Consider the following 14,122-nt stretch of genomic DNA (forward strand, 5'->3'; position numbering starts at 1 on the left):
TGCGTAACATATCTTTGGAGAGGTATCTGTTAAGGTCTTTGGCCGAGTTTTCGTAGGGTGTTTATTTTCTTACTGTTTAGTTTTAAGAATTCTCTGTATATTTTGCATAACAGTCCTTTATCAAATGTGTGTTTTGAGAGTATTTCCTCCAAGTTTGTGGCTTGTCTTCTTCTTCTCTTGACTTTGCTTTCACAGAGTTGGCTTTTTTTATTTTAATGAAGTCCAGTTTATCAATACTTTCTTTCATGGGTTATCTATTGTGTTGCTAATAACCACACTATCTTGAATGCTATAGCTTTATAGTAAGCCTTGAAGTTAAGAAATGTCAGTTATCCAACTTTTGTTATTTGTCTTCAGTACTGTGTTGACTATTCTGCATCTTTTGCCTCTCTATATAAATTTTAGAATCAGTTTGTCAATATCCACTAAAAAACCTTTGGGATCTTGATTGAGATTGAATATTTCAGTCAAGTTGGAAAGAACTGACATCTTGACAATACTGAATCTTTCTGTCCATGAACATAAGGTATCTCTTCATTTATTTAATTATTCTTTGACTTCATTCATCAGAGGTCCAGACTCATTAAAAAGAAGTATTACTCCATTTACTAAATTATTACTATTTTTCATGAGATTATCATATAGGCTCAAAGAATTGAAATTTGAGATTAAAAGTCATGAAAGTCCCTATATATGTTAGGCAGTTCTGTTCTTAGTTTTCTAGACAGGATATTATCAGTCCTTTTTAGACATACCTAGAATATTCTGACCCCAAATACATTTTATAATACATAATACTATGTGAAGTTATACTTTAGTGTATTCCATGCATTCATGCAATGCCTGCAGTTCTCAGAAGACATTGATATTGTAAACAACATGAACAGAAAGAACAGTGAAACGCTGAAGCAAATATTTTTCTGAAATTTTATTTTTTTTATTTGAAAACTAAAACTTAGAGGAGCTGCCTATGTGCTGGGCATCCTTTTCCCACATTCACATGTCCCAGGGGTTGGATGGAGGGTTTCTCCTTGTTTGTGCAGTGGCAGGAGATCAGAGTACAAACTGCAGAGAACTTAAGTCATGGCAAGACAGGCATTCAGGAAGTTTCTTCCTCTCTTTGACCAAGTTGCAGTTGAAAGGAGTACAGGCAAAACTGTAACCAAAGGAGGCATTATGCTTCTAGAAAAATCTCAAGGAAAAGTATTGCAAACAATAGTAGTAGCTTTTGGATCAGGCTCTAAAGGAAAAGATGGAGAGATTCAACCAGTTATCGTGAAAGTTGGAGATTAAGTTCTTCTCCCAGAATATGGAGGCACCAAAGTAGTTTTAGACACAAGAATTATTTCTCATTTAGAGATGGTGACATTCTTGTAAAATATGTGATTGAAATAAATCACTATTGAAATGGCATCATGTGAAGCTGCCCATTCCACTGCAGTTTTGAAATTTTTCATTATATAAATAATTTCGAAGTCTCTCATATAATTAATGATACCCAAACTAATGCTATCCAATGTCTGTAAAATTTAGGTTCAGTGCAGTGATATAAACATTACCAAATAAAAATACATAAATGAGAAAAAAATTAAAACTTAGAGAAAAGTTGTAAGCACAAGTATGGCAACAAAAAACACTTACATAACATTTGGTCCAGGTTCATATTATCAACGTTTTACCACCCATGCTTTATCATTGCTCTGTTTACCTATCTAAACCTTTCTTTCTTTCCCTATCTCTCACCTATCTAATTATCTCTAATTTGCATATATCATTGCCCTATCTCTAAAGACCTCAATGTGTTTTTCATGAGAATAAGGATATAATTATATATAACTAAAATATAATTAATTTCTGACTTCAGTAAATTTATCATTGAGATAAAATACTTAACCTAATCTACAGTTTTTATTTCAAACTTGTCAGTCAAACCAATGTGCTTTATTACATTATTTTCCCCTCCAGTTCAGGATCTAACTAAAATTGGGTCTTGTATTTAGTTGTCATATTTTTTTAATCTCCTTTAATCTAAATCATTTCCACATTATTTGTCTTTTATGTCATTGACATTTTTGAAGAAGACTTTTTAAATTTTTGATAAAGTAGTTATTTCAGGTCAGTTAACATTTTTTCATAAGTAGATTCCATTTACACATTTCTAGTGAGAATATTATATAGTTGCTGTTATGCTTTCCTCAGGTATCACATCTGGAAGCACACAATTTCCACTTAGTCTTAATTGATGATCCTAATTTTGATCACTTAGTCAAAATTGTTGTCTGATTTCTCCACTGCACGTGACTGTTTCTGATGTTGCAATTAAGAAACAATCCGTGAGTACAGGCATACCTCAGAGATCCTGCGTGTTCAGTTGCAGACTACCACAACAAGGCAAATATCGCATTAAGGCAAGTCAGATGAATTTTTTGGTTTCCCAGTGCATAAAAAAAATTATGTTTACACTGTACTGTAGTCTACTAAGTGTGCAATAGCACTATGTCTAAAAAAAATGTACATACCTTAATTAAAAATACTTTATTACTAAAAAATGTTCACCATCATCTGAGTTTCAGCGAGTTATAGTCTTGTTGCTAAGGGAGGGTTTTGCCTCTGTGTTGATGGCTGTTGACTGGTTAGGGTGGTGGTCGGTGAAGGTTGGGGTGCTGGTGGCAGTTGCTTAAAATAAGACAACAGTGAAGTTTTCCACGTCAGTTGATTTTTCCTTTCACAAATGATTTCTCTGTAGCTTGTGATGCTGTTTGATAGCATTTTAGACACAGTAGAAGTTCCTTCAAACTTGGCATAAATTCTCTCAAACCCTGTCATGTCTTTGTCAACCAGGTTTACTTACTATTCTAAAAACTTTGTTGTCATTTCAGCAGTCTCTATGGCATCTTCACGAGGAATAGCGTTCAACTGAAAAAACCATTTTCTTTGCTCATCCATAAGAAGCAACTCTTGATCCATTTTAATTTTATCATGAGATTACATGATAATTTAAGGCTCCACTTCTAATTCTAGTTCTATTATTTTCACCACATCTGCAGTTACTTCCTCCACTGAAGTCTTGAACCTTCAATTTGTAAAAACACAAAATCTATGAATGGTAAAAAAGTGAAGCAAAATAAAATCAGGTATATCTGTATATACTTTAAAACCATGCCAGTATTTCACTCTTCATCAAAATTTCCCATGAGATTTAGCATCCATTCAAGATTGCCAGAACCAGTCTTTAATTGGTGACAATCTTTAAGATGCTGGCAAAATGTTGATTTTACAATTTTAGTACTCTCTCTACATTTCCCAGGTACCACTGACCAATCAGTATCCTATAAACAAGAAGCTTTCCTTTGGCCTATTAATTTTATTTATATTATGTATACATGTATGTGTGTATGTATGTATATGTGAATGTATTATTAGGCTGTGGGACCTTTTTCAAGCTCCTATGTCCTTATGACATAAGCCTATTATTTTTTAACCCTTCCTTAAATTCTGGCAAAACAAAATATTCAAGACCATACCTACCCTGCCCAGCCCTGAAATTAGCAAATTATCCAAGAAATTCTGGGTTCTATTTAGTGGAGAATGGCACCAGAAACTAATGGGCAGTAGCTATATTTATTGCTATTAAGGTTTCTTTGCTTCTGATCCTTGCAACAGATAGAAGTAGAGAATGATTGCTTCTACATACACATATACCCATAACATTCACAAATTCATACACATATAACATACATGCATGCATACAAATGTAACAGTGAGGATGTGTGTATATATATATGTATATGTGTATTTTTTTCATTTTGTAATATAGAATATAAATCTGTGTATTTTATTTAGCACTCATTTTCAAGTTACAGTTATGCCAAAACAGTCTGCTTCTAATGAAAGAAACCTTAATATAAACCTAAAAACATGCATATATATTTAGTAGGATCTTCTTCATTTCTAAATAAATTTTGTCTGATAATACATTAACAAAGAATAGCAATATTAGAGTTCAGGATATTTATTTTTTTGTATGGAGACTTAATTACAGTACAACACATGCACACAAACCCACAAAGCAATGATGTGTAATAGGTAGTGAGACACACTTAAGCATATTTAAAATGCTTACAAACAGGCCTTTTTTTTTTAGGCAACAAAATATTTTCAGTCCTTGTCACCTTCTAACATTCACCTAGCACCATAGATGCAAGGACTTACAGTAAATAGTCTCATACTTAAAATCATAAAGCATATATTGAATAGAATTGTTGAATATATAATATATAATAAATATATATAATAATATATAATCAATTTGCATAGATAACACTAGTTAAAACTGCAACTGAGGATTCAGTGTTCTTTTTTGCCTTTCCAGGCTCCTTATTTGTATTTTCTTTCTTCTACACTGCAAATTCTGGTTCCTAATAACAGAAATGTGTTTATTCATTTTCTTATAGTACAGTAGTGTCAGAATTGCTTTAAGCATACCACTGCAAATAAATAAGCATACTAAAAAGAGAATTCAGGTTTCTTTCTTTTTTTTAAATAAAGATTTTATTTATTTATTTGATAGACCAAAAACAGAACTCCCATTTTTTTATGTATAGATTATTGTTGTTTTTTTTTAAGATTTCATTTATTTATTTGACAGAGAGAGAGTGAGCACGAGCAGGGGGAGCAGCAGAGGGAGAGGGAGAGAGAGAAGCAGGCTTCCCACCGAGCAGGGGAGCTGGACATGGGGCTCCATCCCAACCCTGGGACCATGACCTGAGCTGAAGGCAGATGCTTAACTGAATGAGCCACCCAGGCGCCCCTTTATGTATAGATTCTAACATAGTTGTATACTTTTTAATATTATTCTAATGGTTGTGTAGTGCTATCTCATTGAGATTTTAATTTGCAATTCAGTAATGATTAACAATATGGAGCATTTTTTAATATACTTACTTGATGTTTGTACATCTTCTGTTCAAATAGTTTTGGTTAAGTAGGTTATCTTAATGAGTTGTAAGGTTTCTTTTATTGTTTAATATTATGTATTTAATAAAATGATACACACGTATTATTTTTCCCATTCTGTAGCTTGTACTTCATCTTCTTATTGATGTCTTTTAAGGACCAATAGCTTTTTAAAAGATTTTATAAAGTTCAGTGTTGCATCTTTTTTTTCCTATGCTTTTTTGTGTGTTATTTAAGAAATCTTAGCTTACTCCAAGTTTGTGAAATATTTTTCCAGATGTTTTGTAGTTTTAGCTCATTTTTTATTGATTGTCATAAGTAATAATTGACATATTATTTTCCTTTAATCCATTGGGATATCCAGTTTTTCATTATTATTTGTTTCAAAGATATTTCATTTTCCTCTTGTTTTGTCTCAGTAGTTTTTTTTGGACATTTATTGATCTTATACATGCAGTTCCATTTACTAAAGTCTCTATTTTGTTCCATTCAACAATAGGTCTGTATTTCACCAATTCCATGCTGTCTTGATTACTGCAGCTATGTAGTAATTCTTGGAATCAGGCAGTGTAAAGCTACAACTTTACATATCTATACTTCCTAAGGAGATTTTTTTTGAGTGATTGATATGTTCATTATCTTGGTTTTGCCACTGTATACTTATGTCAGAATTTATCAAGTTATCAAGTTTAAGTGTGTGCATTTCATTGAATGTCAACTGTATCTCAATTAAAGATGTTAAGAAATGTGTTTGTCATAGGAGTAAGAAAGGTAGAGTGGATGCAGATGGCTTAAAGAAAATATCTTTGTCCTTAAAATAACTATATTACAGTTTTAAAAAAATCATCATTTTATTTTTTTAAAACTTTTTTTTAAGATTTTATTTATTTATTTGAGAGAGAGAATGAGATAGAGAGAGCATGAGAGGGGGGAGGGTCCGAGGGAGAAGCAGACTCACTGCTGAGCAGGGAGCCTGATGCGGGATTCGATCCCAGGACTCCAGGATCATGACCTGAGCCGAAGGCAGTTGATTAACCAACTGAGCCACCCAGGCGCCCAAAAAATCATCATTTTAAAGGCAAATAAAGTATTGACCTATTTCCCAACCAAATACAATACTTTCTGTATCCAGTCTTTGGATTAATAATACTATATTATGACTATTTTGTGTATGGTTATGAAACCTGGACATTTCTTGCAGACATAAGTTTCATCTAATCTGGCGGCACTTCGGCCATTGTGCTGGAACAAGTCAAGGTATGTATTCCTGACTTAAAATTTAATTATTCAGGGTTGTTGATTCCTGGGTTGCTCTTTACTCACCTTTGCTTTTGGGTCTCTTATTTAATTGAGATAAACCTAGAACCCCTTCAGTATTCAACTGCAGCAATTAGAATGGAACAACTTAATGGAGACAAAGAAGAGTTGATAAATATAAGAACAAAAAGAAGTTCCTTACAGGTGTTTTTAAGTTTTGATTTTGTTTTTAATGTTGAGGGATAATTAATAGGTGTGTATTTCTAATAGAATAAGGGCTTATGAAAAGGGACTCTCCAAAACTTCATTATGTGGTATATTAATCAGGTTCCCATCCTTTCCTCCTCCTCCCTGTCTCTTGCCCAATTTTAGCCAGCCACAGATAGTCTCTGTTTTTAGTTTGAACATGCCAAACTCATTCCCTCTGACAAGAAATCTCTGATATTAAATGCTTTGGTTTAATCCTTATATTTCATTGAGGTCTCAGCTAAATATGTCAAATGTAACCACCTTCAGAAAGAAGCCTACTTTTATTTTTTATTTTTTTCTATTTTCAGAAGCTTACTTTTTCTTTTTTTAAGATCTTATTTATTTGACAGAGAGAGACACAGCGAGAGAGGGAACACAAGCAGGGGGAGTGGGAGAGGGAGAAGCAGGCTTCCCGCTGAGCAGGGAGCCCGATGCAGGGCTCCATCCCAGGAACCTGGGATCATGACCTGAACGGAAGGCAGATGCTTAATGACTGAGCCACCCAGGTGCCCCAAGAAGCCTACTTTTAATAACCCAATGTAACATAATTCCCAGCATCCACTATAATTTATTTGTGTATATCTGGAATTATAAAATTATATTTATTAAATAATTAAGTCATGGCACCTGGATGGCTCAGTCGGTTGGGCATCTGTCTTTGGCTCAGGTCATGATCCCGGAGTCCCAGGATCTAGCCTTGTGTTGGGCTCCCTGCTTGGCAGGGAGTCTGCTTCTTCCTCTGCCCCTCACCCCACTCATGCTCTCTCTCTCTCTCTCAAATAAATAAATAAAATCTTTAAAAAATAATTAATTAAGTAATTTATTTTGACACTGTCCACAATCCATATTTTTTCAATAGAATGAAAATTCTGTGAGGCATGGATCTTGCCCAACTTGTTTACCACCTCTGTGAAGATCCTTGAAGAGTGTGTACATACAGTATCCATTTAATAAATATTGACTAAATGTAATATATGACAATTGAAAATCATGTGGCTTTACTTTCTTTCTCTAATATCAGTTTTTCTTATATAAATGGGAAATGTTATAATTGTCATGTATATACAAAATGCTTTGTAATGAAAATAGTTAAGATAGTAAAAGCATCCTTTATTATTGTAAAGGAATATAATTATTGTGCTATTTATTTCTCTTGAAATGTATAGTTTTATTACTAAAGTCAGGAAAACTGTGAAAATTGACTCAATATGCTCACAAATTGAGTAATTGTGGATTCTACTTTTAAGAACATATAATTACTGCTCTTTTTAAGGAGGCACATAGTTTGTAGAAATCAGCATCTAACTAAAGGATTCAAACAAACTCAGAACAGAGAAAGGCTGTAGCTATGTATGTAATTGATTCGTTGAACATGAAATTGTTTTATTTTCTCTAATTACTGTTTCATGTAAAAATCTTTCCACTATGTGTAGTAAATATATTTGCAGCAGATCTCATGGTTTTTGGTTGCTGATAGTTGTTAAAAATCCCACTTCACCTTGTCACACTGATTCTGTCCAATAGGATGGCCTTTGCCAATATGGTGGTCTCTGTTTTATGATTTATGTGTTTAAAAATGATGATCATTCTCATGGGTAGTCTATATGATGAATTTATGAATGAAGGGGACTTGTTCACAGCAGGTAGTCTATGAAAATGAGCCTGTAGATTAAAAAACAAAAAATGAATGTTCATCTTTAGAGATCTAGCTAATTTTTAAATGTACAAAAACCTGCTATTGCTAGTCAGTAAAATCAGTAAAATCATAAAGATGCTATGCTCAGTCACTTTTCTTGAGAACCTATTAGTTTGATGTCATCACATTTGGATAATACTAGTTATCAGTTTAATACAGCTTGATAAAAGCAGAGCTGTATTTATTTTTTTTAAGATTTTATTTATTTGAGACCGAAAGAGAGAGAGAGCACATGAGAAGGGGGAGGGTCAGAGGGAAAAGCAGATTCCCTGCTGAGCAGGGAGCCTGATGCGGGACTCTATCCAGGGACTCCAGGATCATGACCTGAGCCGAAGGCAGTTGCTTAACCAACTGAGCCACCCAGGCGCCCCAAAACAGAGTTATATTTAAAGTGAATTTTAGGGATGCCTGGGTGGCTCAGTCTGTTAAGCATCTGCCTTGGCTCAGATCATGATCCCAGAGTCCTGGGATTGAGTCCCACATTGAGCTCTCTGATCAGCGGGAAGCCTGCTTCTCCCTCTGCCTGCTCTGCCTGCCGCTCCCCTTGCTTGTGTGCACTCTCTCTCTCAGAAATAAATAAGATCTTTAAAAACATAAAAATAAAGTGAATTTTATGTTTGACTATATGCAGTATTACCAACAACACAAAAGAAGAATGCCTGTAGTTTGCAGGGAAGTATACTTTCAGAGAAGTATATTGGAAAAAGAAACAGAAATAGCAAAAACAGATATTACCTATATTTTATTTTTAAAGATGACTTTTTAAAGTCAGTTTCTCACTGATGGGCAAAGAAAAAAAAGTCCTTAAAAATAAGATATAGGCAATACCTGTTTAATTAGCCTTGTTGTATTTATATTCTCCTTTAAAAAATCTTACATGTGTGTATTTTTTGCAGTACACAGTTAAGTTGTCTATACAATTTGAATATATAATAGCTTTAAAAAGTGTTAAATTGTTTTATCAAAAGAAAGAAATATAAAATGTAATATTTTTCTCATACACATTTTTAAATAATCCTACTAGTAATTTCTACTGATTGTCACTCTTAAGTAGTTTGTGTTTTTTTGTTTAAATAATAGAATTTATGTAACAAAAATACAGAATAATTTCATATATAAAAGTATAACAATTTCAAAAGAATATTTTCATATTTCATGTTAATATAATTTTGTGTATGTTTATTACATACTATATCTTAGTGGTTTTTGGACAAAGTCAAGTATGACTGTGCCTCAGGTTGGTGTCTGAAAAGTTGGTCACTGTACCCCTGATGCTGACATCACAGTCAGAAAAACTTTTATTTATTTATTTATTTAGCCTTTGTAGCTCTTCATTCAAAGTGCCTTAATGCAGAATGTTTAAGTTTTATATAAAGAAGAGTACTCTGGTTCCCATTAAGGCTCTAAAGTTGGAGACACTCCAAACATATGCTAGGAAAACTTAAAACAAAAAAAGAAAGAAAGAAAATTAACATACACTGCAGGAACTAATATTTGTGATAGAAAACCATTTCTCAGAAGCTCATCAAATTCTTCAATTTCACTTTTTTATTATTTAATTCAAGTAAACTTTACTAGTTTCCAATTAAATATAGCATGTATGATGTCACCATTTTAAAGATTTTGTGTCTGTATTTATAGACTATCCTATCACTCTGTCTTTGACATATGAAATACAGAATGTCTGAAGCCCTGTTTGCCGTGTATTAACACTAATTGTTTTGAGGTGAGGAAATTTGAAGTAGGTTCCTTTTTCTTCTCCATACTACTTGAATTTGTAATAATAAACATGGGTATTTATGAGAGAAGCCATAAAAATCATTGATACTACCCAAAAAGGTTAAAAAATACTGCACTCATAAATGCTGACAGTTGTGTAAATTGATAGAACTGCTATTGGTAGTAAAGTCAAAGTAAATTAATTTTTTTTTATCTTTGATTTAGCAATCCCATTTCGGTGAGTCTAGCCTGAAGAATTTAAGAACAGTACATTAAGAAATTTCAAAAATACATTTACAACCCCATGGTTGGCAAAAGCAAAATATTAGAAAACTTCTTCATTTCATTTAATTGAAGAGTAAGTATTTAGATATGATAATTCTTTACTCTGGGATACTCTGCAATCCCTAAAAATAATGAGGTACATCTGTGTGTTCTAATTCAGAAGACCGTGATAGACTGTAAAGAGAAAAAAAAAATAAAATAAGTTTAAAACGTGCTAGAAATTTTGGTGTCTGGATGGCTCAGTTGGTTAAGCGTCTGCCTTAGGCTCTGGTCATGATCTCAGGTTCCTGGGATCCAGCCCTACATCAGGCTCTCTGCTCAGCAGGGGGTTGACTTCTCCTCCTCCCTCTGTGCTCTCTCTCTGTCTCAAGTAAGTAAGTAAAAATCTTTTTAAAAAATGTGCTAGAAATTGTTGTAGCAATTTACATATATGGACTTAGGTACTTAGAGCATCCCCATAACCTAAGTCTCTTTTTTACCCCCAGTTTACAGATGAGCATACTAAGTAACTGAGAATGTAACTTGCTCCTTTGACAGAGATGCTCCTTTGACAGTCTGGCTCCATTGCTGTCTCTTATAACCCTTTGTTGTAACACTTGAGCTAATGTATACAGTATAATTCCACTTTTGTGTGAAGGAGTGAGGGACAGCTGTGTTTAGAGACACAACAGACAGGGACAGAGAAGTCAAGATCAAGGTCTATATTTACATCTACAAAAGAAGCATGTAGCGTTTGACCCAAGTCAGCCACATAATTATCTGAAGAGAAGGAAAATTCTCCTTCTTTCTGTATGATATTTTGTAGGGTTTTTTGTTTTTGTTTTTGTTTTTTTTACTTCTCTGAAACTTTCAGTGAGAATAAATCATTAAATAAAAATGAAAAATATCTTTTCATGGGTGGTAATATCCACCTGAGTTGAAAATTACTTAAGTTTATAACGCAGCAGCTTCTAGCTGAGTGATAGATAAGAGGAGACTGTGTCAAAGTTGGCAAGTAGTACCTTGCTTAATCCTTCAAGTATGCTGAGTAAGCACCAATATGTGTTTTCTTTAGATTTTTCTCATGATATTCCAATATTAACTGTGGGCATTTTTTTCTTCTCACTTAGATAAGGCCCCAGTGCACAATATTGAACTATCTTCTACCTTCACCCACGCTCAGAAGAACTACAGAGGAAAGGTTTTAGTGTATTCATCTACCTGAAAAGAAGACCCAGTATTTCCTAAAATATTTCTGTGAATTTAGAAAATATTGTATTGGGATTTGTTTCCTAAGTATTATAAAGGCCTTTGGAGTTATGACCTATAATCCATCCCAAACCATCCAAAACCACAAAAACAGTGTAATATCATGGCTCTTGACATAGACTTTGGTGATAAACAGGCTTGGGAGACAATTCTAGGTCTGTTCTCACTACCCATGAGACTTGGGCAACTTGTATTTTTGAGTCTAATGTACATAATAATACCACCAATCTCATTAGTTTGCTGTGCAGATTAAATGAGATTATAAAAGTTTTAAGTGCAGTAAATTCCTGGGAAACAGTAAGAGGTAATACCTAGCTTTATTGATGATTGTATTCATGCAAAGATTGTTATGCACAAATCATATATATGAGAACACATACACGGTTAAGAGAGTAAGATGAAAAGGAGACAAAGTAGTGTAGCATGTGTCAATCTAAATAAAAAGGTAAACTGAAGCAAGCTCAAATTACCAGAAATTGAGTTTATTGACGAAATTCAAGAATAGCCAGAGAATTGCAGTTTGGGACATGCAAACAGTAGCAAGCTACAGGCAAGTCCTTTGAAAGTTTGGGGTAGATTTTATTTATGGGCAAAGAGTGCACGGTAGGAGGTTGGGGGAGGGAGTCTAGCCAGAGTCCAAGCAGTGAGTTCATGAGCTTGAAGATGGAGAGAGATTCTTGATGGATGTTTCTGGGTCAGGAGGTAAGTTTTGGTCTTCTCTAAATCAGGCATTTACAGGAAATCAGTCTCTCAGTTCTTAAAAGTTTTGTTTTCCTGAGAGTAGATGCATGAGATTTTTCTAGTGCCATTTTAGATTGAAATTCTTTCACACGTTAAATTACTGATTTATTCAATAGCCCACTAGTAGATACCAGAGGAGATCCCAATTTTATAAGTGACACAGACCAATACAAAACATATACAAAGCACTATGATAAGTGCCATAATAGAATCATAGACATGTTTAGAGCAGAACCACATAAAGGACTTAAACTAAACTGGAGTGATTAGGAAAGATCTTTTAGGGCTGCTGGTTGACCGAGCCTCTGTGGACAAGTAGAGAAGGTATTTTATGCAAAGGCAACAAATTGCCTAAAGGCAAGAAAAAGCATGGATGCCTAGGGATTGGGGCATAATTTGTTTTTACTAGAGGGTAGGGATACCAGTGAGAGAAATGCAAGAGATTCAAATGAGAAAAGTAGTCAGAAGATGAAGGGCCATTTTGCCATGCTGAATTTTCATTTGTATCCATTAGATGATGGGGCGTAATTTGGCAAAACCAAAATGTTTGTAGTTTTTAAGCAAGAACTAATTCGGCATATATTTTGGAATGCTCACTCAAAAATGAGTTGTAGAGGTCATACTGGGAAGCAGAAATCCATTGGGGGGAAAAGTGGATTCAGAGATGTAAGGGATTCAGCTTTTAGTTTTGGCTTATGCATTAACCAGTTGGCCTGAACTCAATCAAGTTTTTTACTTCTTTGTTCTTCAGTTTTATGAAAATAAAGAAAGGTATTAGATAACTTAAAAAGTATTGTCAAGCACTGATATTCTTTATATATTGTTACAAAACATGGAATTATCTTCTCAAATGGCAAATTCTTACCTCAACTAGCAATTTCTGGGTAAATAGGTGTTCTGACACTCAATTCCATTCCACTACAGGGGATGAATTCCACCCACAGAACGTTAAGCAACTCTCCGGACACCAGCTATGTCCTACAATTTGATTCAGTTCTAACACGACCTACCAAGAGATAGTATCAGATTCCACCGGTTAAGGGTTCAGTCCTATAAGACTACCTTGTCCCCCAATCAAAAATCCAGATTATTATCCGGACTTCTGACTCACTGGCTACAGACTAGAAGTTCCAAAGACCTCCTCCTTGGGTTTGATTAACTTGCTAGAACATCTTTTCTGATTTGCTAGAACTCAGAGAAACATTTTAATTACCAGATGGTGGGTTCATTATAAAAGAATATAACTTAGGAATGGCTAGTTGGAAGAGATGCATAGGACAACATATGAGGAAAAGGCACAGAGCTTCATGACTTCTCCAGGTGTGCCACTTACCCGGCACCTCTGTGTCCACCATCCCAGAGCTCTTTGAACCCTGCATTTTGAGTTTTTATGGAGGCTTCATTAGGTAGTCATGACTAATTAAATAACTGACCACTGGCAGTTTATTCAGCCTGGTGCTCCTCTTCCCTCCCTGGAGTTTGGGGGTGAATGCTGAAAGTTCCAGCCTCTTAATGATATGAGATTCCTTTGGCAACCAGCCTCCATCCATAGGTCACCTAAAGGCTTTTCCCAGAAGTCACTCATTAACATAACAAAAGACACCTTTATTGCTCTTATCACAGGAAATTCCAAGGGTTTCAGAAGCTCTGTACCTGGAATAGGGTTGAGGACCAAATACATTTATTCGTACCAGAACTAATTCTATTTTGAAGGCCCCCCTTCTTTTCTGCCTTGAATTGTTTGAAAGTAAGGTAATCTGTACTTAAGAAACCCTGACCTACAACATAAATCAAGCTGTGTCAACATTCATGCATGTAACTGAAACAGAGTCTAAAGCTTAAACTGTATCCAAGACAGTAATATTGTTTAAAGCTCTATAGGGAACTAAAAGAATGCTACTGACACTAATCCGAAAGCACAAGACATGGGTGGCTCAGCTGGTTAAGTATCTGCCCCTGGCTTAGGTCGTG

At 34.5% G+C, this 14,122-nt stretch overlaps 1 long non-coding RNA gene across 1 annotated transcript in view; it reads left to right on the forward strand.

Annotated features, from left to right (window-relative positions):
- The window catches only part of LOC118356275, a 51,450-nt gene extending 38,548 nt beyond the window's left edge, over positions 1–12,902 (forward strand). The window contains exons 3-6 of the long non-coding RNA XR_004819600.1: positions 6,158–6,213; positions 9,800–9,884; positions 10,103–10,235; positions 11,272–12,902. This is a non-coding gene — a long non-coding RNA (uncharacterized LOC118356275). The remainder of the gene's footprint in view (positions 1–6,157; positions 6,214–9,799; positions 9,885–10,102; positions 10,236–11,271) is intronic.
- The last annotated feature ends 1,220 nt before the right edge of the window (positions 12,903–14,122 follow it).

This window comes from Zalophus californianus, chromosome 14 (assembly GCF_009762305.2).
Source record: "Zalophus californianus isolate mZalCal1 chromosome 14, mZalCal1.pri.v2, whole genome shotgun sequence".
Classification (NCBI taxonomy): Eukaryota; Metazoa; Chordata; class Mammalia; order Carnivora; family Otariidae; genus Zalophus; species Zalophus californianus.